The sequence below is a fragment of the Rhinoderma darwinii genome, chromosome 11 (genome assembly GCF_050947455.1).
Source record: "Rhinoderma darwinii isolate aRhiDar2 chromosome 11, aRhiDar2.hap1, whole genome shotgun sequence".
Taxonomy (NCBI): domain Eukaryota; kingdom Metazoa; phylum Chordata; class Amphibia; order Anura; family Rhinodermatidae; genus Rhinoderma; species Rhinoderma darwinii.
The window spans coordinates 9,324,975-9,346,027 of NC_134697.1; the positions used below are offsets into that span (position 1 = coordinate 9,324,975).

General features: G+C 46.9%; 2 protein-coding genes across 7 annotated transcripts in view; one reads left to right on the forward strand and one right to left on the reverse strand.

Annotated features, from left to right (window-relative positions):
• CFAP58 (cilia and flagella associated protein 58) overlaps positions 1-6,303 on the reverse strand; it is a 75,138-nt gene extending 68,835 nt beyond the window's left edge. Inside the window, exons 1-2 of one of the 2 annotated variants that reach the window (XM_075842852.1) lie at positions 6,255-6,303; positions 2,046-2,140 (exon numbers count right to left, since the gene is read on the reverse strand). The gene's annotated coding sequence lies outside the window, so the exon portion shown is untranslated. The remainder of the gene's footprint in view (positions 1-2,045; positions 2,141-6,254) is intronic. The other variant, XM_075842853.1, reaches the window with a different exon arrangement.
• Positions 1-21,053, forward strand: part of ITPRIP (inositol 1,4,5-trisphosphate receptor interacting protein) — a 40,432-nt gene that overhangs the window by 366 nt on the left and 19,013 nt on the right. Inside the window, exons 2-3 of one of the 5 annotated variants that reach the window (XM_075842858.1) lie at positions 4,505-4,650; positions 9,461-9,510. The gene's annotated coding sequence lies outside the window, so the exon portion shown is untranslated. Of the gene's footprint in view, positions 1-4,504; positions 4,651-6,338; positions 6,427-9,460; positions 9,511-19,984; positions 20,366-21,053 lie in introns of those variants that run through there. The other 4 variants (XM_075842859.1, XM_075842856.1, XM_075842860.1 and 1 more) reach the window with 4 other exon arrangements.

The window sequence follows — 21,053 nt, forward strand, 5'->3', positions numbered from 1 at the left end:
TTGCGCTTCGTTTTTACGGATTTCACTGTGCAATTAAAACAACTTGTTAACTTTATTCTGCGGATCAATACGATTACGGCGATACCAAATATATATCGTTTTTTCTATATTTTACTATTTTTACAAGTAAAAACCTAAGTGTAAAAAAGAAAATTTATTTTGTGTCGCCAAATTCCGAGAGCCGTAACTTTTTTTATTTTTCCGTTGATTAAGTGGTCTGAGGCTTATTTTTGCGGGATAAGCTGTAGTTTTTATTGATACCATTTTGATGAACATGCGATGTTTTGATCACTTTTTATTTCATTTTTTGTGGGAGATCAGGTGACCAAAAAATAGAGATTCTGGCGTTTACAATGTTTTTTTTACGGCGTTCACCGTACGGGTTAAATAATGATATATTGTAATAGTTCAGACTTTTACGGACGCGGCAATACCAATTATGTTTATGTTTTATTTTTTCTACTATGCTCTAATGGGAAAAGGTTGTTTTTTTTTAACTTTTCATGTTTAATTTCTTTTTTACATTAAAAAAAACACTTTATTTTACTAATTTTTACTTTTTTTCATTAGTCCCCCTAGGGGACTTCAACCAGGGTTCGTTGGATCGCTTGCACGATATACTGTAATACTAATGTATTGCAGTATATCGTCTTTCTGACAGGCCGGAGGCAGCGCTTAGTAGGAGCACAAAGATGGCGGACCTGGGGGCCTTCATTAGGCCCCCAGGCAGCCATAGCAACCATAGCCACCCCGCGATTTCATTGCGGGGGGCGCGATGAGCTGCTAGAGGGGGTCGGTCCCCTCTTTCTAACGATTTAAATGCCGCGGTCGATATTGACCGTGGCATTTAACGGGTTAAACGAGCGGGATCGCGCTAGTTACTGTGTAGGGTCATAACATACAGCCGACCCCCGCATCGTATGGAGAGGGTACACTCCGTGGGCCCGTTCCATACTTCCCCTACCCGACAAATGTCGGGAAGGGGTTAAAAAAAATACCAGGAAAAATTAGGGTGTGGCTTATCTAATGGGTGTTCTGTAAGGGGCGTGGTTTATCTTGTGGTTGTGGCTAATGGGGCGTGGCTTTCCAGAATTTCTGCATACAAATAAACAAACAAAAATTTCTGCACTAGTTTGGGTGACAACTAATATGGTGGCCGGTGTCCCTCTCTGGTTATCCGGTTGATTACAGGCTGGTGATGTCTCACTTTATCACTAGGGTCAGGCGATATGTGCTGATGACTACTGGTAGTGTAAAAACCAGCGTAGATAGTGCCGCACTCAGTGCCCCTTGTAGATGGTGCTCCACACTGCCCCAGTAGATAATGCCACAGCCCCCATATAGTGCCACACAGCCCCCCTGTATATTGCGCCACACACAGCCCCCCTGTAAATCGTGCCACACACAGTCCCCCTGTAAATCGTGCCACACACAGCCCCCCTGTAAATCGTGCCACACACAGCCCCCCTGTAAATCGTGCCACACACAGTCCCCCTGTATATCGTGCCACACACAGCCCCCCTGTAAATAGTGCCCTGGTGTCCCCCAAATAGATTTAAAAAACGTATACTCACCCAGCCTTGTTCCCACGAAGAACGGAGCTCCACAGTCTCCTCAGTCCTGCAGCTTATAAGGCGCCAAGGCAGGATCCTTGCGTAGGCCGGCGCGTCCATTGAAGTCATCGCGCCGGCATGTGTAGGGATCCTGTCCCAGTGTTTTATAGGCCGCGGGCCTAACCGTGGCCTGTAGCCTAGTGAATGGCAGAGCAGGGAGCAGGCTCTGCAATAGTGTTCAATTGTATCTGCGTCCTGAGGACGCAGATACAATTGAATACGGCAGTCGCCAGTTCAAGTTGCCGGGACACGGTCTGGGACAGTAATTTGCTGGGATTGTCTTTGTAAAGTCAGGACAGTCCCGGCAAATTCAGGACTCTTGGCAACTGTGGGCCAGGGTAGTGTTGGTGGTGGCCCCAATAATTGTGTGTGTTTTTCAAGCCATCCATTTGCAAATGTAATATAGTGTAACATAGACGTGCAGCGACTTACCTGGAGTGGGACTTCTGGTGCTTACAGCAGACGCTGCAGGACACAAGAACGAAGATCACGTGACCCGGCGCCGGCCTGGAACGAAGCGGCTACCGCTGAAATATGGGAAAGTCACTACACATGTCCGCATTATACTACATTACATTTAGAAATAAGGGGGAGAAAAAAAAACTGTAAATGCAAACTAATTCACACAAACGTGTTATACGTCCGTGTTACGCTCGTCATTTTCACGCGCGTCGCACGGACCTATGTTAGTCTATGGGGCCGTTCAGACTGTCAGTGATTTTCACGCATCACGCAGCGTGTGTCTGCTGCGTAAAACTCGCGACATGTCCTATTCTTGCCCGTGTTTCGCGCAGCACGCACCCATTGAATTCAATGGGTGCGTGCAAATCGCGCTTGGCACACGGAAGCACTTCCAGGTGTTGCGCGCGACAGTAGTAAAAAGAATGAATGAAAACAGAAAAGCACCTCCTGCTTTTATGTTTGTAAACATAAAAACAGAGTGTCATCATGATGCCGGCTGCGCGAAAATCACGCAGCCGCGCACCACGTGCTGGTGACACACGGACCTTTTGCGCGCGCAAAATGCAGCGTTTTTTGCGCGCGCAAAATGGACACTGCCGTGTGAATAAGGCCTAAGGGTTCATACACACATTGCGGTTGGGGTGCGGTTAGAACGGCATCTAAAAAATGCATTTTAAAACTGCTGCATGTTTTGTTGCGATTTTTGTTTTAGCATTTTTTACTGCATCTGATACCAAAAATGTGTCATGTAATGTGGCACCCAAATAGTATTAGTGGTAGACATGTGCAGGGTGTGAATACTTTTTCAATACACTACATACTTGCTGAACTGCCTGTCTAATGACTTCTATGGTTTTTGACTTTCACATCTCTGACGTATTCAGACGGGCGATGTTCATGTCCCGCTGCTGTGCGAGTAACTGGCTGAACACCGCCAAACTAAAGTCAATGGGCCGAGTCACGTGTCCAAGTTTCTGTACTGAGCAGCGATCCGTGCAGAGAAAATCACAGCATGCCCTGGTATGGTCCAATTCTCGCACTAGACTCGCCCATTCAGGACAACGGTCCAGCCAAAAAAAACTGACAGCACACGAATGCCATCCGAGGGCAGCCAGTTTTTCACTGATGGGTTACGAGCTGATGCTGAAAAGAAAGGGTATGTTCACACGAGGGTGTCCGTAACGGCTGAAATTACGGGGATGTTTTCAGGAGAAAACATCCCCGTAATTTCAGCCGTAACGGCATGTGCAGGCGCTTGAACGCCGCGTCCATTACGGACGTAATTGGCGCTGCTTTTCATTGGAGTCAATGAATAACGGCTCAAATTACGCCCCAAGAAGTGACATGACACTTCTTTGACGCGGGCGTCTATTTACGCGGCGTCATTTGACAGCGGCGCGTAAATATACTCCTCGTGTGAACAGACAAACGTCAGCCCATTGCTTTCAATGGGCAGATGTTTGTCAACGCTTTCAAGCCGCATTTTTCGGACGTAATTCGGGGCAAAAACGCCCGAATTACGTCCGTAATTAGTGCGTGTGAACATAGCCTAAGTAGAAAGTACTGACGGAGCAAAACTGACGATCACTGACGCTGCACGGACAGGAAAAATTGCACAAACTAAACGCACTCTCCTGACATAAAACTGATTCAACTGATGTAAAATCCTGTCCCTTTCCCTCCTCCACTAAGGGTATGTTCACACACACTAATTACGGACGTAATTCGGGCGTTTTAACCCCCGAATTACGTCCGAAAAATGCGGCTTGAAAGCGTTGACAAACATCTGCCCATTGAAAGCAATGGGCTGACGTTTGTCTGTTCACACGAGGCGTATATTTACGCGCCGCTGTCAAATGACGGCGCGTAAATAGACGCCCGCGTCAAAGAAGTGTCATGTCACTTCTTTGGCTGTAATTGGAGCCGTTATTCATTGACTCCAATGAATAGCAGCGCCAATTACATCGGTAATGGACGCGGCATTCAAGCGCCTGCACATGCCGGTACGGCTGAAATTACGGGGATGTTTCCTCCTGAAAACAGCCCCGTAATTTCAGCCATTACGGACGCTGCTGTGTGAACATACCCTGATCATAACTTGAGTGCTGCAAAGTCTCATGATGCAAAATGTTTCTGCCATGAGATTGAGGAAGTATTGATTATTAATTATCATCATTATTATTTATGCCTCATTTATTATTATTATTATTATTTATTCCTTATTCATTGTTATTATTTTTTCATTTATTATTTATTATTGATTCCTCATGAATTATTATTCATTGTTATTATTATTATTATTATTATTATTACTGTTATTATTTTTTCATTATTATTCTTTTTTTTGGTCATTATTATTATTATTATTATTATTTATTTTTTATTATTATTATTATTTATTGTATTCTTTGTTGCTTTTCTTGTATTAGGACGCTCATGATCAGTTTCCTCTCTGTTCACCTACACAAACATGTCCACCTGTGGTCTGGGGTCTGGTCACATGATCCCCATTATCCCGGCTCAGGAGAGGATCATGTGTCCTTGTGATTATCTCCGCCGTCTATGAGCGACTCAGGTAACGTCCCCGAACACTGATCCCTTATATTACTTCATAGCAACAAGCAGCTATTCGATGCTGGACCAGACTGGGGTGGGGGAGGGGTGCAAGAACCGGCACAGGAAATAGTTAATATTTTTACAGTATAGTCACTGTTTGCATCCGCTGAAACATCAGCAAGTAATAGAGTTAAAAAGCGAACTTCTCCTTTAAATCTCATTGATTTAAAGGGGAAGTCTTTACACTCAGTGGGCTCGTGACCCCTTCCATCTCAGGCTCCTCCTGTTAGGTTGCAGTTTGCGCCTTTTCTGGCAGTTTTGGAGTTAATCTTTTGTTAAGTTAATAAATGTCCCGTTCCGCCATAACGCACGTGTGAGCCCCCGGCTAATGATCGGGTGGGTGAGTCTATGTCTATGGCCCGTGCACTTGCCTTTGACCCGGCCTCATTGTTGCCTTTGTGCTATGAGCCCTGGAAAGTCTGTGCGGTCAGTTCTTTATAAGAGGACAAAGGCAAAAAAGCGTGACTTAAAGCGGTATTACGTGCAAAAACTGTTTACGTGTTTGCATAAGTTTCCTTCCACACCCCGAAAATATACAGATAGAGTTATTAGATTGTGAGCCCAAAGGGGGACAAGTTCTGTACAGCGCTGCCGAATATGTTGGTGCCATATAAATAACAGAAATAAATAATAGTAATAATAATAAATAAATAATAATAATAAATAATAATAATAAATAATAATAATAAATAATAATAATAAATAATAATAAATAAATAATAATAATAAATAATAATAATAATAACTACCTGCTATGTTATGGAGATACTGAGGATGTCACTGTTATGGCTGCATTGTAAGTGTCTCTGATATGGGGGCCTGTAGCTGCCACTATTATGGGGGTTCTGTGGCTGGTTATGTTAAGAGGACACTTAGGGCACGTTCAGACGTGGCAGAATTTTCCCGCTGCAGATTTGGGGCAATTATGCAATGAATCTGCAGCAACATTTGCATATGTGACAGGTAATTCAGACGTTGCGGATGTCACAGCGGACTTGCCACAGATTTCAGTTTTTGCATTGCAAAGGCTGAAATCCGCAGTGAAATTCTTCTTCTTCTCCACAACGTCATGAGCTGCTGCGGAGGGAAAAATCTGCACCGCAGCCTGATTACCGCACAGCTATTTTCTGCAAAGTCTGAACTAAGTTTTCTAAAAATGTATAGAAACAAATGTAAAAAACGGCAGAATTCCACTGCGGACTGTCCAGAGCGCAACTCAACAGCAATTCCGCCGCGTGTGAACCTGCCCTTAGCGTCAGTTCACATGTAGCGTAAATACTGCGGATTTTCCACAACCGATTTAGTTGCGGAAAATCGGCAGAATAATACAGTAGCAGCAGAAATCTCCCCACGCTGCGTAAGTAAGCGAAAAAAACACTCAGAAATTAACCGTTTTTTTAATCCGCAGCGCGTCACTTGTGTTTACGTTATCACTGCTTATCTTTTGTGGGTTTTCCCCACTGAATTCAATGGGAGGTAAAACGTGCAACAAATAGCGCTTTTTTGTGGCAGAAAAGCAACGATTCTGCCGCAAAAACGCAACTCAGAGAAAAAAAATCTTACCCAGAATTCTGTGTTTCTTCCCCCAGGCCGGCCTCCTGGGAGGACGTTTCATCCCATGTGACCGCTGCAGCCAATCACAGGACAAGCACAAACTGCAGCAGTCACATGGGATGAAGTGTCCTCCCAGGAGGCCGGGCTGCAGGACGTCAGAGGGACGCGTTGCCATGGCTACGTAAATATCAAACCTTTTTATGTGCAGTTTTCCGCAGAGGTCAATCCGGCCGAACAACTGCACCACAATTTGGTGCGTTTTTTCGTCCGGAACGACCTGCGGCGCCCGGGGCAGATACTCTGTGTGCTTTTACGCAGCATATCCACCCTCTGTGAACATAGCCTACGTGTTTGTGTGGCAGGCACTGTTATGGGGGCACTGGGGTCCTCACATGTTATAGAGACCTGAGACTGTCTTTATTATGGGGGTTCTGTAGCTGGTTATATTAAGTGGACACTGTTATTGTTGGTGTTACAGGGCACTGTGGCTGCCACTGTTATAGGGGAACCAAGGATGTCACTGTTATGGAGAAACCGCTGCTATCAATGTTAGAGAAGCTGAGGCAGTCATTGTTATGATGGCATTGCAGGTTCACTGTTGACTTTGCCTGACACTGTTATGGAGACACCAAGGGTCATCTGACATGGGGGGGAAAATAACACACCTGCCATAGAAGCCGGTCATGACACTGCTATGAGCGCTCAGAGGGGGGACCTCCAGAATTACTGGACCAAAAGGACCCCCAGAATTTTAGCAGGTGCCATGATCCTTCCGCTTGTAGCTTAGCGCTATTTCTGAGTTTTGTTCTCTTTACTAGAAAGGGTTTGTCAACTTTTGCAGCCATTTTGCTCGAATTAATCTAGAATAATAAATGAAGCGGGATTTCAAATAGTCTTTATAAAAGGGGTTGTCACTCAAAGATCGGCTTCTCTCATCCCCAGCGATCAGTTGTTATCACCTTCTCTAGGCATTCATTTCGCCTACAGCGGCCCCTGCAGGTGACATATGGCATTGCATCACTACATCATTATAAGAACGTGTTTAACGTCCGTGATACGGACCTATGTTAGTCAATGGGGCCGTTCAGGCATTCTGTGATTTTAACGCAGCGTTTGTTCGCTGCGTAAAACTCACGACTTGTCCTATACTTGGGCGTTTTTCGCGCATCACGCACCCATTGAAGTCAATGGGTGTGTGAAAATCCCACGCAGCACACGGAAGCACTTCCTTCATTTATTTTTCTAAACAGCAAAACCGCGTGTCATAAAGATGGCATATGCGCGAAAATCACACAGCCACGCAGCAAACACTGATGACACACGGACCCACATCGTGCGCAAAACACAAACGTTCGTGTGAATAAGGCCTAAGGCATATGAACCCCTTTAAGAATTGCTTTCCCTTTCGTGTACACAGCTCCAACACCGCCCTAGTTGTCTCCATGGTTACAGACCACAGGGAAATTCTGTGTTGTCTGATCCTGCAGTCATGTGTTACTCCTGTGCAGCTTTACTTGAGACCCTTAGAGTATGTTCACACGCAAACGCAAAATACGTCTGAAATTACGGCACTGTTTTCAGGCGAATACAGCTCCTGAATTTCAGACGTAATTGCATGTACTCACGTTTTTCGCGGCGTCCATTACGGACGTAATTGGAGCTGTTTTTCAATGGAGTCAATGAAAAAACGGCTCCAAAAACTTCCCAAAAAGTGTCCTGCACTTCTTTGACGCAGGCGGATTTTTACGCGCCGTCTTTTGACAGCGACGCGCAAAATGACACTTCATCTGAACAGAACATCGTAAAACCCATGGCAAGCAATGGGCAGATGTTTGCCGACGTATTGGAGCCGTCTTTTCAGGCGTAATTCGGGGCGTAAAGTGCCCGAATTACGTCTGAAAATAGGTCGTGTGCACATACCCTAACTGTTCCACTGTCTGTGGGTTATGTACACACGGCTTATTTTCAGCCGTTTTTCGGGCCATAAACCCCCCCCCCCCCCCGAATATCAGCTGAACGCCTCCAAACATGTGTCTATTGACTTCAATAGGAAATACGGCGTTCCGTTCCCACGGGGCATTTTTTACGAGGCTGTTTTTAAAAACGGCACGTAAAAAATAGCACGTAAAAAAGTCCATGTCTCTTCTTGAGCCGTTTTTTGAGCCGTTTGTCTCAGTACAAAAACAGCTCCAAAACCGGCCGTAAAAAAACGCTTGATGCTTAAAAAACGGCTGAAAAACGACTGTATTTTACAGTCGTTTTTTGTTAAGCGTGTGAACATGGCCTAAAACATGACTGGAGGGTCAGACAACACAGGTTTTATTTGTGGTCTGTAACCATGGAGACACATTGGTCTGCATAGGAGCTGTTTACACAAAACGCTAGATCTTTACATCAAGACTATTTGCAAAGTTGATTCATTTTTTTATTCTAGACGCGTTGAAAGAATAAACAAAATTGATTGCAAAAGTATACATACCCTTAAAGTGACTGTGTTGCAGGCCACTTTCTCTATTGATTGGGAGGTCCCACCACACAGACCCCCTACAATTCCGATCTTCTTACACTTCAAAATGAGAATAACGCTGTTTGAAGGGCGCGAGAGTCTAAACTTACTTGATGACACTTAAAGGGGAAGTCCCATCTGCGCATTTGTCCTTCTCCAGGTCAGGATCTGTGTGCACCTCTGGTCCCTGCTGCCAGGGGGAAGAAGTTGGCGGCTAGGTCCCAGTGAATTAACAGCTATCCATGTACATTTGATAATCTGCTGATATACTGTAGTCCCTAATCCTAATAAAGTTATCATTTTTATTACAGTAAAATTCCTTTAATCCGGCATCAACCGAAAAAGGAGGTGTTGGATTATCAGATAATCTTTAATCAGACAAGTGCCAGATTTTGAGATTTTTTTGGATTATTTAAATTCCTCAAAAAAAAAGTGTCTCCGTTGCAATTCGACATTGTGACACTAGATGGCAGTGCATTACCGCTCACGTTTCTATACCCCCTCACACTATATATATACGTTCCCTCATTACTGATCTGCCACATTTTTGTCTTTTGAGTCATTTCTGTGCGGAGTAAACAGATGGCCGCGCTTTTATTTTCAAGATTTTTCCATTTGTTGTTTGTTTTGTTCTCACAGATACATTTTTCATGTGTAATTGCGAAAACAAACAGTAACTTCTATTGATAAATCCTCCATTATTTTCCAGGTGGTCTTCCTCCGGGCGTGGCAGAATGTCCCCTCTTCTCCACAATTCCAGTGATTAATATTTGCCAGCGTGTGGAGCTTCCCCTGTCCAGAAAGCAGAGGACAAAAATAGCAGAGAAAGGGCAAATATGATTATTTTCTGTGAACACCAGGAAGACGAGGAGGAAACGGGGGCGGCGGGCGGCAGCCATGTAACATAGAGTGATGAGAGGGGCCACGCCAGTGTTCATGGAGGGCGGGGGCGGGGGTGGTCCTGGTCTTTCCATAGTTCACCTATTTAACGGCTGCACCAAGCGATCAGAACTCATCAAAACTCATCAATAATGTGACGTAGGGCAGATGCCCAGAGTCGCCTCTATTTTAGGGCCTCCACCGCCCCTGTCCCCGCCACTCTCTGAACTTACTCCCTGGTGGGTCGCGTCAAATGTACATTATATCTCTGCTAGTGGTAATACAGTATTTATGCGCAGTCCCTTCTCTGTTTTTATTGCATGGCGCTATTATGAAGGCAGTGTATAGTTCTATTTTGTAGGCATTGTATGGTGGTATTATTTGGACACAATATAGTTTTATTATGTGTTTAGTAAATGACACTACTGTGCAGTAGACCGTGCCCGTACTATATGGCACTATTGTGTAGGCACTGTATGGCACTATTGTGTAGGCACTGTGGGGCACTATTGTGTAGGCACTGTATGGCACTACTGTGTAGGCACTGTGGGCACTAGTGTGTAGGCACTGTGGGGCACTATTGTGTAGGCACTGTGGGGCACTATTGTGTAGGCTCTGTATGGCACTATTGTGTAGGCACTGTATGGCACTATTGTGTAGGCACTGTATGGCACTATTGTGTAGACACTGTATGGCACTATTGTGTAGGCACTGTATGGCACTATTGTGTAGACACTGTATGGCACTATTGTGTAGGCACTGTATGGCACTATTGTGTAGGCACTGTATGGCACTATTGTGTAGGCACTGTATGGCACTATTGTGTAGGCACTGTATGGCACTATTGTGTAGGCACTGTATGGCACTATTGTGTAGGCACTGTATGGCACTATTGTGTAGGCACTGTATGGCACTATTGTGTAGGCACTGTATGGCACTATTGTGTAGGCACTGTATGGCACTATTGTGTAGGCACTGTATGGCACTATTGTGTAGGCACTGTATGGCACTATTGTGTAGGCACTGTGGGCACTATTGTGTAGGCACTGTATGGCACTATTGTGTAGGCACTGTATGGCACTATTGTGTAGGCACTGTATGGCACTATTGTGTAGGCACTGTATGGCACTATTGTGTAGGCACTGTATGGCACTATTGTGTAGGCACTGTATGGCACTATTGTGTAGGCACTGTATGGCACTACTGTGTAGGCACTGTATGGCACTATTGTGTAGGCTCTGTATGGCACTATTGTGTAGGCACTGTATGGCACTATTGTGTAGGCACTGTATGGCACTACTGTGTAGGCACTGTATGGCACTATTGTGTAGGCTCTGTATGGCACTATTGTGTAGGCTCTGTATGGCACTATTGTGTAGGCACTGTGGGCACTATTGTGTAGGCACTGTATGGCACTATTGTGTAGGCACTGTATGGCACTATTGTGTAGGCACTGTATGGCACTATTGTGTAGGCACTGTATGGCACTATTGTGTAGGCACTGTATGGCACTATTGTGTAGGTACTGTATGGCACTATTGTGTAGGCACTGTATGGAACTATTGTGTAGGCACTGTATGGCACTATGGTGTAGGCACTGTATGGCACTATGGTGTAGGCACTGTATGGCACTATTGTGTAGGCACTGTATGGCACTATTGTCTGGGCACTGTATGGCACTATTGTGTAGGCACTGTATGGCACTATTGTGTAGGCACTGTATGGCACTATTGTGTAGGCACTGTATGGCACTATTGTGTAGACACTGTATGGCACTATTGTGTAGGCACTGTATGGCACTATTGTGTAGGCACTGTATGGCACTATTGTGTAGGCACTGTATGGCACTATTGTGTAGGCACTGTATGGCACTATTGTGTAGGCACTGTATGGCACTATTGTGTAGGCACTGTATGGCACTATTGTGTAGGCACTGTATGGCACTATTGTGTAGGCACTGTATGGCACTATTGTGTAGGCACTGTATGGCACTATTGTGTAGGCACTGTATGGCACTATTGTGTAGGCACTGTGGGCACTATTGTGTAGGCACTGTATGGCACTATTGTGTAGGCACTGTATGTGTGATGGCAGGAAGGAGGTGAAGGGAAAGTGAGCCCTAATCTACCCACCGCCCTGTCCCTGCCTACTTGCAACGACCCGCCCTAGGCGACGAGGTACAACTGGGCGGCGGTCCCTACGCTGTCTAAGTGCACAGGAAAACAAACAGGGAACACGCAAGGGAAGGGGCAGTAGCCACGGAACGCCACGAGGAAACGGAGCGGCGAACGAACAGTCAGGACCAGGACGAAGTGAGTAACCCGAGCGGGCACGGAGACAGAAGCAAGCCAGGGGCAAAGCAAAGCAAAGCAAGTCAAGTCAAGGAGAACTGCAGCAAGGCAGAAGCACGGCAGAAGCAGGCTGGAGCAAGCAGCAGTGGGGCCAGGAATCCAAAAGAATAACAAGCAATGAGGAAGAGAAAACTGCAGGTATAAATGGACAGGGGGCGGAGCTAACTCTGACTGACCAGGCCGCGATAGGCTCTCCCACTCCTGAGCCTGCCACCCTGATTGGTGGGAGCCGGTGTCAGTCTAAGAGGTCTGGCCTCAGGTGTCGACTGATTAACCCTGGGAGTCTCCACAGACGTAGTGCCTGGCAGATCCTTTACAGTACTCCCCCTTTTATGAGGGGCCACCGGACCCTTACTAAGAGGACCCGGTTTAGTGGGGAAGAGAAGGTGGAACCTCCTGACCAATACCCCAGCGTGAACATCTCGAGCAGGTACCCAAGTCCTCTCCTCCGGCCCGTATCCTCTCCAATGGACCAGGTACTGGAGGGAGCCCTGGATCATCCTACTGTCCACAATCTTGGCCACCTCGAATTCCACCCCCTCAGGGGTGAGAACGGGAACAGGAGGTTTCCTAGAGGGGGACCAGGACGGGGAGCAGCGTTTAAGGAGGGAAGCATGAAAGACGTCGTGTATGCGGAAGGATGGGGGCAGCTCCAGACGGAAGGATACAGGGTTGAGGACTTCAATGACCTTATAAGGCCCAATAAATCGGGGAGCAAACTTCCTGGACGGGACCTTAAGGCGCAAGTTCCTGGACGACAACCAGACCAAATCCCCGACGACAAACCGGGGGTTAGCAGAACGTCTACTATCCGCCTGAATCTTTTGTGCGCTCTGGGACGCCTCTAGGTTCTTCTGAACCTGGGCCCAGACAGTGCACAGTTCCCGATGAACCTCCTCTGCCTCAGGATTATTGGAACAACCAGGGGAGACGGAGGAGAACCTTGGGTTAAACCCGAAATTACAGAAAAACGGGGAGACCCCTGACGAGTTACTGACCCGGTTATTCAGGGAAAATTCAGCAAGGGGAAGGAATGAGACCCAATCGAATTGACAGTCAGAGATGAAACACCTTAAATATTGTTCCAGGGATTGGTTGGTCCTTTCCGTTTGGCCGTTAGTTTCGGGATGGAAGGCGGAGGAGAAGGACAGATCAATCTCCAACTTTTTACAAAAGGCTCTCCAAAATAAGGAAACAAATTGTACCCCTCTGTCCGAAACGATATTGACTGGGGCCCCATGGAGACGCAGGATGTGTTTCACAAACAAAGAAGCTAACGTCTTGGCGTTAGGTAGCTTCTTAAGGGGCACAAAGTGGCACATCTTGCTGAAGCGGTCGACTACCACCCACACCACCGACTTGCCCTGAGATGGAGGCAAATCGGTGATAAAATCCATGGAGATATGGGTCCAAGGTCTCTGGGGAATGGGCAAGGGACGTAGTAGGCCCGCAGGTCGGGACCTAGGGGTTTTGGACCTAGCGCAAACCTCACAAGCGGCGACGTAAGCCCTAACATCTTTAGGCAACCCAGGCCACCAATAGTTTCTGGTAATGAGGTGTTTGGTGCCCAAGATGCCAGGATGACCAGATAGAGCGGAGTCATGGTTTTCCCTGAGTACCCTCAGCCGGTATTGCAGGGGAACAAACAGTTTGTCCCCAGGGACGTTCCCGGGAGCTGCACCCTGATCAGCCGCGATATCAGAAGCTAAATCAGAATCCGTGGCAGAGACGATTATACCAGGGGGTAAAATACAAGCGGGATCCTTCTCGGAAGGAGGATTGGCCATGAAACTACGTGACAGAGCATCAGCCTTAATATTCTTGGACCCAGCCCTATAGGTAACCAAGAAATTAAATCTGGTAAAGAATAGTGCCCACCGAGCTTGTCTAGGATTAAGCCTCCGGGCCGATTCTAGGAAAACCAGATTCTTGTGATCCGTAAGGACCGTTACCTGGTGTCTGGCCCCCTCCAGGAAGTGCCGCCACTCCTCAAAAGCCCATTTAATGGCTAGAAGTTCGCGGTTGCCAATATCATAGTTACTCTCCGTGGGCGAAAACTTCCTAGAGAAGTAAGCACAGGGGCGGAGATGGGTGAGGGAGCTGGTACCCTGGGACAAGACGGCCCCCACTCCCACCTCGGAAGCGTCAACCTCCACAATAAATGGCTCCTCTTGGTTGGGCTGAATCAGCACGGGGGCCGAGATAAAGCACTTCTTGAGAGTCTCAAAGGCCTGGACGGCCTCAGGGGGCCAATGGAGGACATCAGCACCCTTGCGGGTAAGGTCCGTAAGAGGCTTAGCGACGACCGAGAAGTTGGCAATAAATCTCCTGTAATAGTTGGCGAACCCTAAAAAACACTGTAACGCCTTAAGGGAGGCAGGTTGGACCCATTCCGCCACAGCTTGAACCTTGGCAGGGTCCATGCGGAATTCATGAGGAGTGAGGATTTGCCCTAAAAATGGTATCTCCTGTACCCCAAAGACACATTTTTCAGTCTTAGCAAACAGATTATTCTCCCGAAGGACCTGGAGCACCTTCCTGACATGCTCCACGTGAGAGGACCAGTCCTTGGAAAACACCAGTATGTCATCAAGGTACACAACAAGAAAATTACCCAGGTACTCTCTCAGGATTTCATTAATAAAATTCTGGAAGACAGCAGGGGCGTTACACAACCCAAAGGGCATGACCAGGTATTCGAAATGACCCTCGGGTGTGTTGAACGCAGTTTTCCACTCATCCCCCTCTTTGATGCGGATAAGGTTATATGCCCCCCGTAGATCGAACTTAGAAAACCATTGGGCTCCCTGAACCTGATTAAAAAGATCCGGAATCAAAGGAAGTGGGTACTGGTTCCTTACAGTGACCTTATTCAGGTTACGATAATCAATGCACGGCCTAAGACCACCATCCTTCTTCCCCACGAAGAAGAAGCCAGCACCTACAGGAGAAGTCGAGGGGCGAATGAAACCCTTGGCCAGGCATTCCTGGATATACACCCTCATGGCTTCACGTTCAGGACATGAAAGATTAAATATCCTACCTTTAGGAAGCTTGGCACCAGGCACCAAATCGATAGCGCAATCGTAATCTCTATGGGGGGGCAACACCTCGGAGGCCTCCTTAGAAAACACATCGGCGAAGTCCTGAACGAACTCAGGAAGCGTGTTTACCTCCTCCCGGGGAGAAATAGAGTTAACAGAAAGACATGACATAAGACATTCATTACCCCATTTGGTGAGATCCCCAGTATTCCAATCAAACGTGGGATTATGCAACTGCAACCAGGGAAGGCCTAAAACCAGATCAGACGATAATCCCTGCATTACCAGTACAGAGCACTGCTCCAAATGCATGGAGCCAACCAGGAGTTCAAAAACAGGAGTATGCTGAGTAAAATAACCATTAGCAAGGGGAGTAGAGTCGATTCCTACTACAGGGATAGGATAAGGTAAATCAATACAAGGCATCTTTAGAGACATAGCAAATTCCACAGACATGATATTAGCAGATGAGCCAGAATCCACGAAAGCACTGCCCGTGGCAGACCGGCCAGCAAACGAGACCTGAAAGGGAAGCAAAATTTTATTGCGTTTCACATTAACGGGAAATACCTGTGCGCCCAAGTGACCTCCCCGATGATCACTTAGGCGCGGAAGTTTTCCGGCTTCTTATTCTTGCGCCTGGGACAGGTGTTCAGTAGATGCTTGTCGTCCCCACAGTAGAAGCAGAGACCGTTCATTCTGCGAAACTCCCTACGTTGTCGAGGGGACATGGAGGCCCCGAGTTGCATAGGTACCTCCGAGTCCTCCGTGGAGGGGCGAGGAGGCGGGACCTCGGGGGGGATCGCAGAAAAGTCAGAGGGGAGCACACTGAAGCGTTCTAGCTGACGTTCCCTGAGACGTCGGTCAAGTCGTACTGCTAGGGCCATAACCTGGTCAAGAGAGTCAGACGAGGGGTAGCTAACCAGCAGATCCTTCAGGGCGTCAGATAATCCTAACCTAAACTGGCACCTTAGGGCCGGATCGTTCCACTGAGAGGCTACGCACCACTTCCTAAAATCAGAACAGTATTCCTCAACCGGTCTCCTACCCTGACGTAAGGTCACCAACTGACTCTCGGCTAAAGCAGTCCTGTCAGTCTCGTCGTAAATGAGTCCGAGGGCAGAGAAAAAACGATCAACAGAGGAAAGTTCAGGGGCGTCAGGAGCCAAGGAGAAGGCCCACTCTTGGGGCCCTTCCTGGAGTCGGGATATGATGATACCCACCCGCTGGTTCTCGGAACCTGAGGAGTGGGGCTTAAGGCGGAAATATAGTCTGCAACTCTCCCGGAAGGAGAGAAACGTCTTACGGTCCCCTGAAAACCGGTCAGGTAACTTGAGGTCGGGTTCTAGAGGTGAGGTGGTGCGCCCAACCCTTTGGGCCAGGGCCTGGACCTGTAGGGAGAGGCCCTGCATCTGCTGGGTCAGGGTCTCAAGGGGGTCCATGATAGCGACAGCGTAGGAGAAATGGTAGACTAGGTAAGGGCTTGTTATTCTGTGATGGCAGGAAGGAGGTGAAGGGAAAGTGAGCCCTAATCTACCCACCGCCCTGTCCCTGCCTACTTGCAACGACCCGCCCTAGGCGACGAGGTACAACTGGGCGGCGGTCCCTACGCTGTCTAAGTGCACAGGAAAACAAACAGGGAACACGCAAGGGAAGGGGCAGTAGCCACGGAACGCCACGAGGAAACGGAGCGGCGAACGAACAGTCAGGACCAGGACGAAGTGAGTAACCCGAGCGGGCACGGAGACAGAAGCAAGCCAGGGGCAAAGCAAAGCAAAGCAAGTCAAGTCAAGGAGAACTGCAGCAAGGCAGAAGCACGGCAGAAGCAGGCTGGAGCAAGCAGCAGTGGGGCCAGGAATCCAAAAGAATAACAAGCAATGAGGAAGAGAAAACTGCAGGTATAAATGGACAGGGGGCGGAGCTAACTCTGACTGACCAGGCCGCGATAGGCTCTCCCACTCCTGAGCCTGCCACCCTGATTGGTGGGAGCCGGTGTCAGTCTAAGAGGTCTGGCCTCAGGTGTCGACTGATTAACCCTGGGAGTCTCCACAGACGTAGTGCCTGGCAGATCCTTTACAGTATGGCACTATTGTGTAGGCACTGTATGGCACTATTGTGTAGGCACTGTATGGCACTATTGTGTAGGCACTGTATGGCACTATTGTGTAGGCACTGTATGGCACTATTGTGTAGGCACTGTATGGCACTACTGTGTAGGCACTGTATGGCACTATTGTGTAGGCTCTGTATGGCACTATTGTGTAGGCTCTGTATGGCACTATTGTGTAGGCACTGTGGGCACTATTGTGTAGGCACTGTATGGCACTATTGTGTAGGCACTGTATGGCACTATTGTGTAGGCACTGTATGGCACTATTGTGTAGGCACTGTATGGCACTATTGTGTAGGCACTGTATGGCACTATTGTGTAGGTACTGTATGGCACTATTGTGTAGGCACTGTATGGAACTATGGTGTAGGCACTGTATGGCACTATGGTGTAGGCACTGTATGGCACTATGGTGTAGGCACTGTATGGCACTATTGTGTAGGCACTGTATGGCACTATTGTCTGGGCACTGTATGGCACTATTGTGTAGGCACTGTATGGCACTATTGTGTAGGCACTGTATGGCACTATTGTGTAGGCACTGTGTGGCACTATTGTGTAGGCACTGTATTGCACTATTGTGTAGGCACTGTGGGCACTATTGTGTAGGCACTGTATGGCACTATTGTGTAGGCACTGTATGGCACTATTGTGTAGGCACTGTATGGCACTATTGTGTAGGCACTGTGTGGCACTATTGTGTAGGCACTGTATGACACTATTGTGTAGGCACTGTGGGCACTATTGTGTAGGCACTGTATGGCACTATTGTGTAGGCACTGTATGGCACTATTGTGTAGGCACTGTGGGCACTATTGTGTAGGCACTGTGGGCACTATTGTGTAGGCACTGTATGGCACTATTGTGTAGGCACTGTATGGCACTATTGTGTAGGCACTGTAGGGCACTATTGTGTAGGCACTGTATGGCACTATTGTGTAGGCACTGTATGGCACTATTGTGTAGGCACTGTATGGCACTATTGTGTGTAGGCACTGTGTGGCACTATTGTGAAGGCACTGTATGACACTATTGTGTAGGCACTGTGGGCACTATTGTGTAGGCACTGTATGGCACTATTGTGTAGGCACTGTATGGCACTATTGTGTAGGCACTGTGGGCACTATTGTGTAGGCACTGTGGACACTATTGTGTAGGCACTGTATGGCACTATTGTGTAGGCACTGTATGGCACTATTGTGTAGGCACTGTATGGCACTATTGTGTAGGCACTGTAGGGCACTATTGTGTAGGCACTATTGTGTAGGCACTGTATGGCACTATTGTGTAGGCACTGTATGGCACTATTGTGTAGGCACTGTATGGCACTATTGTGTAGGCACTGTAGGACACTATTGTGTAGGCACTGTAGGACACTATTGTGTAGGCACTGTAGGGCACTATTGTGTAGGCACTGTAGGGCACTATTGTGTAGGCACTGTATGGCACTATTGTGTAGGCACTGTATGGCACTATTGTGTAGGCACTGTATGGCACTATTGTGTAGGCACTGTATGGCACTATTGTGTAGGCACTGTATGGCACTATTGTGTAGGCACTGTATGGCACTATTGTGTAGGCACTGTATGGCACTATTGTGTAGGCACTGTATGGCACTATTGTGTAGGTACTGTATGGCACTATTGTGTAGGCACTGTATGGCACTATTGTGTAGGCACTGTATGGCACTATTGTGTAGGCACTGTATGGCACTATTGTGTAGGCACTGTATGGCACTATTGTGTAGGTACTGTATGGCACTATTGTGTAGGCACTGTATGGAACTATGGTGTAGGCACTGTATGGCACTATGGTGTAGGCACTGTATGGCACTATGGTGTAGGCACTGTATGGCACTATTGTGTAGGCACTGTATTGCACTATTGTGTAGGCACTGTGGGCACTATTGTGTAGGCACTGTATGGCACTATTGTGTAGGCACTGTATGGCACTATTGTGTAGGCACTGTATGGCACTATTGTGTAGGCACTGTGTGGCACTATTGTGTAGGCACTGTATGACACTATTGTGTAGGCACTGTGGGCACTATTGTGTAGGCACTGTATGGCACTATTGTGTAGGCACTGTATGGCACTATTGTGTAGGCACTGTGGGCACTATTGTGTAGGCACTGTGGGCACTATTGTGTAGGCACTGTATGGCACTATTGTGTAGGCACTGTATGGCACTATTGTGTAGGCACTGTAGGGCACTATTGTGTAGGCACTGTATGGCACTATTGTGTAGGCACTGTATGGCACTATTGTGTAGGCACTGTATGGCACTATTGTGTGTAGGCACTGTGTGGCACTATTGTGTAGGCACTGTGGGCACTATTGTGTAGGCACTGTATGGCACTATTGTGTAGGCACTGTATGGCACTATTGTGTAGGCACTGTGGGCACTATTGTGTAGGCACTGTGGACACTATTGTGTAGGCACTGTATGGCACTATTGTGTAGGCACTGTATGGCACTATTGTGTAGGCACTGTATGGCACTATTGTGTAGGCACTGTAGGGCACTATTGTGTAGGCACTATTGTGTAGGCACTGTATGGCACTATTGTGTAGGCACTGTATGGCACTATTGTGTAGGCACTGTATGGCACTATTGTGTAGGCACTGTAGGACACTATTGTGTAGGCACTGTAGGGCACTATTGTGTAGGCACTGTAGGGCACTATTGTGTAGGCACTGTATGGCACTATTGTGTAGGCACTGTATGGCACTATTGTGTAGGCACTGTATGGCACTATTGTGTAGGCACTGTATGGCACTATTGTGTAGGCACTGTATGGCACTATTGTGTAGGCACTGTATGGCACTATTGTGTAGGCACTGTATGGCACTATTGTGTAGGCACTATTGTGTAGGCACTGTATGGCACTATTGTGTAGGCACTGTATGGCTCTATTGTGTAGGCACTGTATGGCACTATTGTGTAGGCACTGTATGGCACTATTGTGTAGGCACTGTAGGGCACTATTGTGTAGGCACTGTAGGGCACTATTGTGTAGGCACTATAGAAACAAGGAGAAACCTCCAGCTCACCGGTCTGCGTCTTCAGATAGCGTCAGTCGGATCCCCGCGACGGCCCGCGGTGTGTGGTAGTAGAGAAGAGGAGAGATTGATCCAGCGCTGGAATTGGTTTAAAAGGGAAGAACATGTCCCATGTTTATTGTAGAAAAAAAATTTAAAATTGGAAAGGAGACGCAGTCCCAAGGCAAAGGTAGGAGATATGAGGGTAGATACCCAAAGCCTACGCGTTTCGAACGCGATCTGCGTTCTTAGTCATGGCAGGAAGGTGTTGAACGTGTGTCTGGGACTCCACTATATGCACAGGATATCAGCTGTTGAAATTTAGTATGCAAATGCCAGTAATTAGCTCCGAGTGAAAAAGAGAAAAAAAAAAGTCAATTAGTAAATAACAAATAACACATTGGCAATGCAGGGAATAGGTGAAATAATTTATCTGAATTTGTATATTTTGAGCGATGTAGTTAATTTAACAAAATAAGTAAATAAATAAATATATGTGCAATATTATAAACAAATTCAAATTAAGTATTGAGTTTTGGCATATAGTGGAGGAAACCGGGACACACGATCAAAGAAATAAATTGTATTTTATTTACACGAAAATATACAAAGTACAACAAAATATGAAGTCAAAAATTAAAAACATTAAACAAAAAGTTAAATGTTGTTAAAAGAGAAGCAATTGAAAAAGATATAACCATACATCATAATGTCAAATATTTGAAAAATTTGAAAACTGCAAATGACAAAATCACGATATATGCCTAAGGAATAAACAATTAATGTATACACCGGAAAAGGTGTTTGAGACACTATACATGAATAATTATAACATATATTAGCATGTCCTTTGGACTATTTGGTGTAAAGCATTGGTG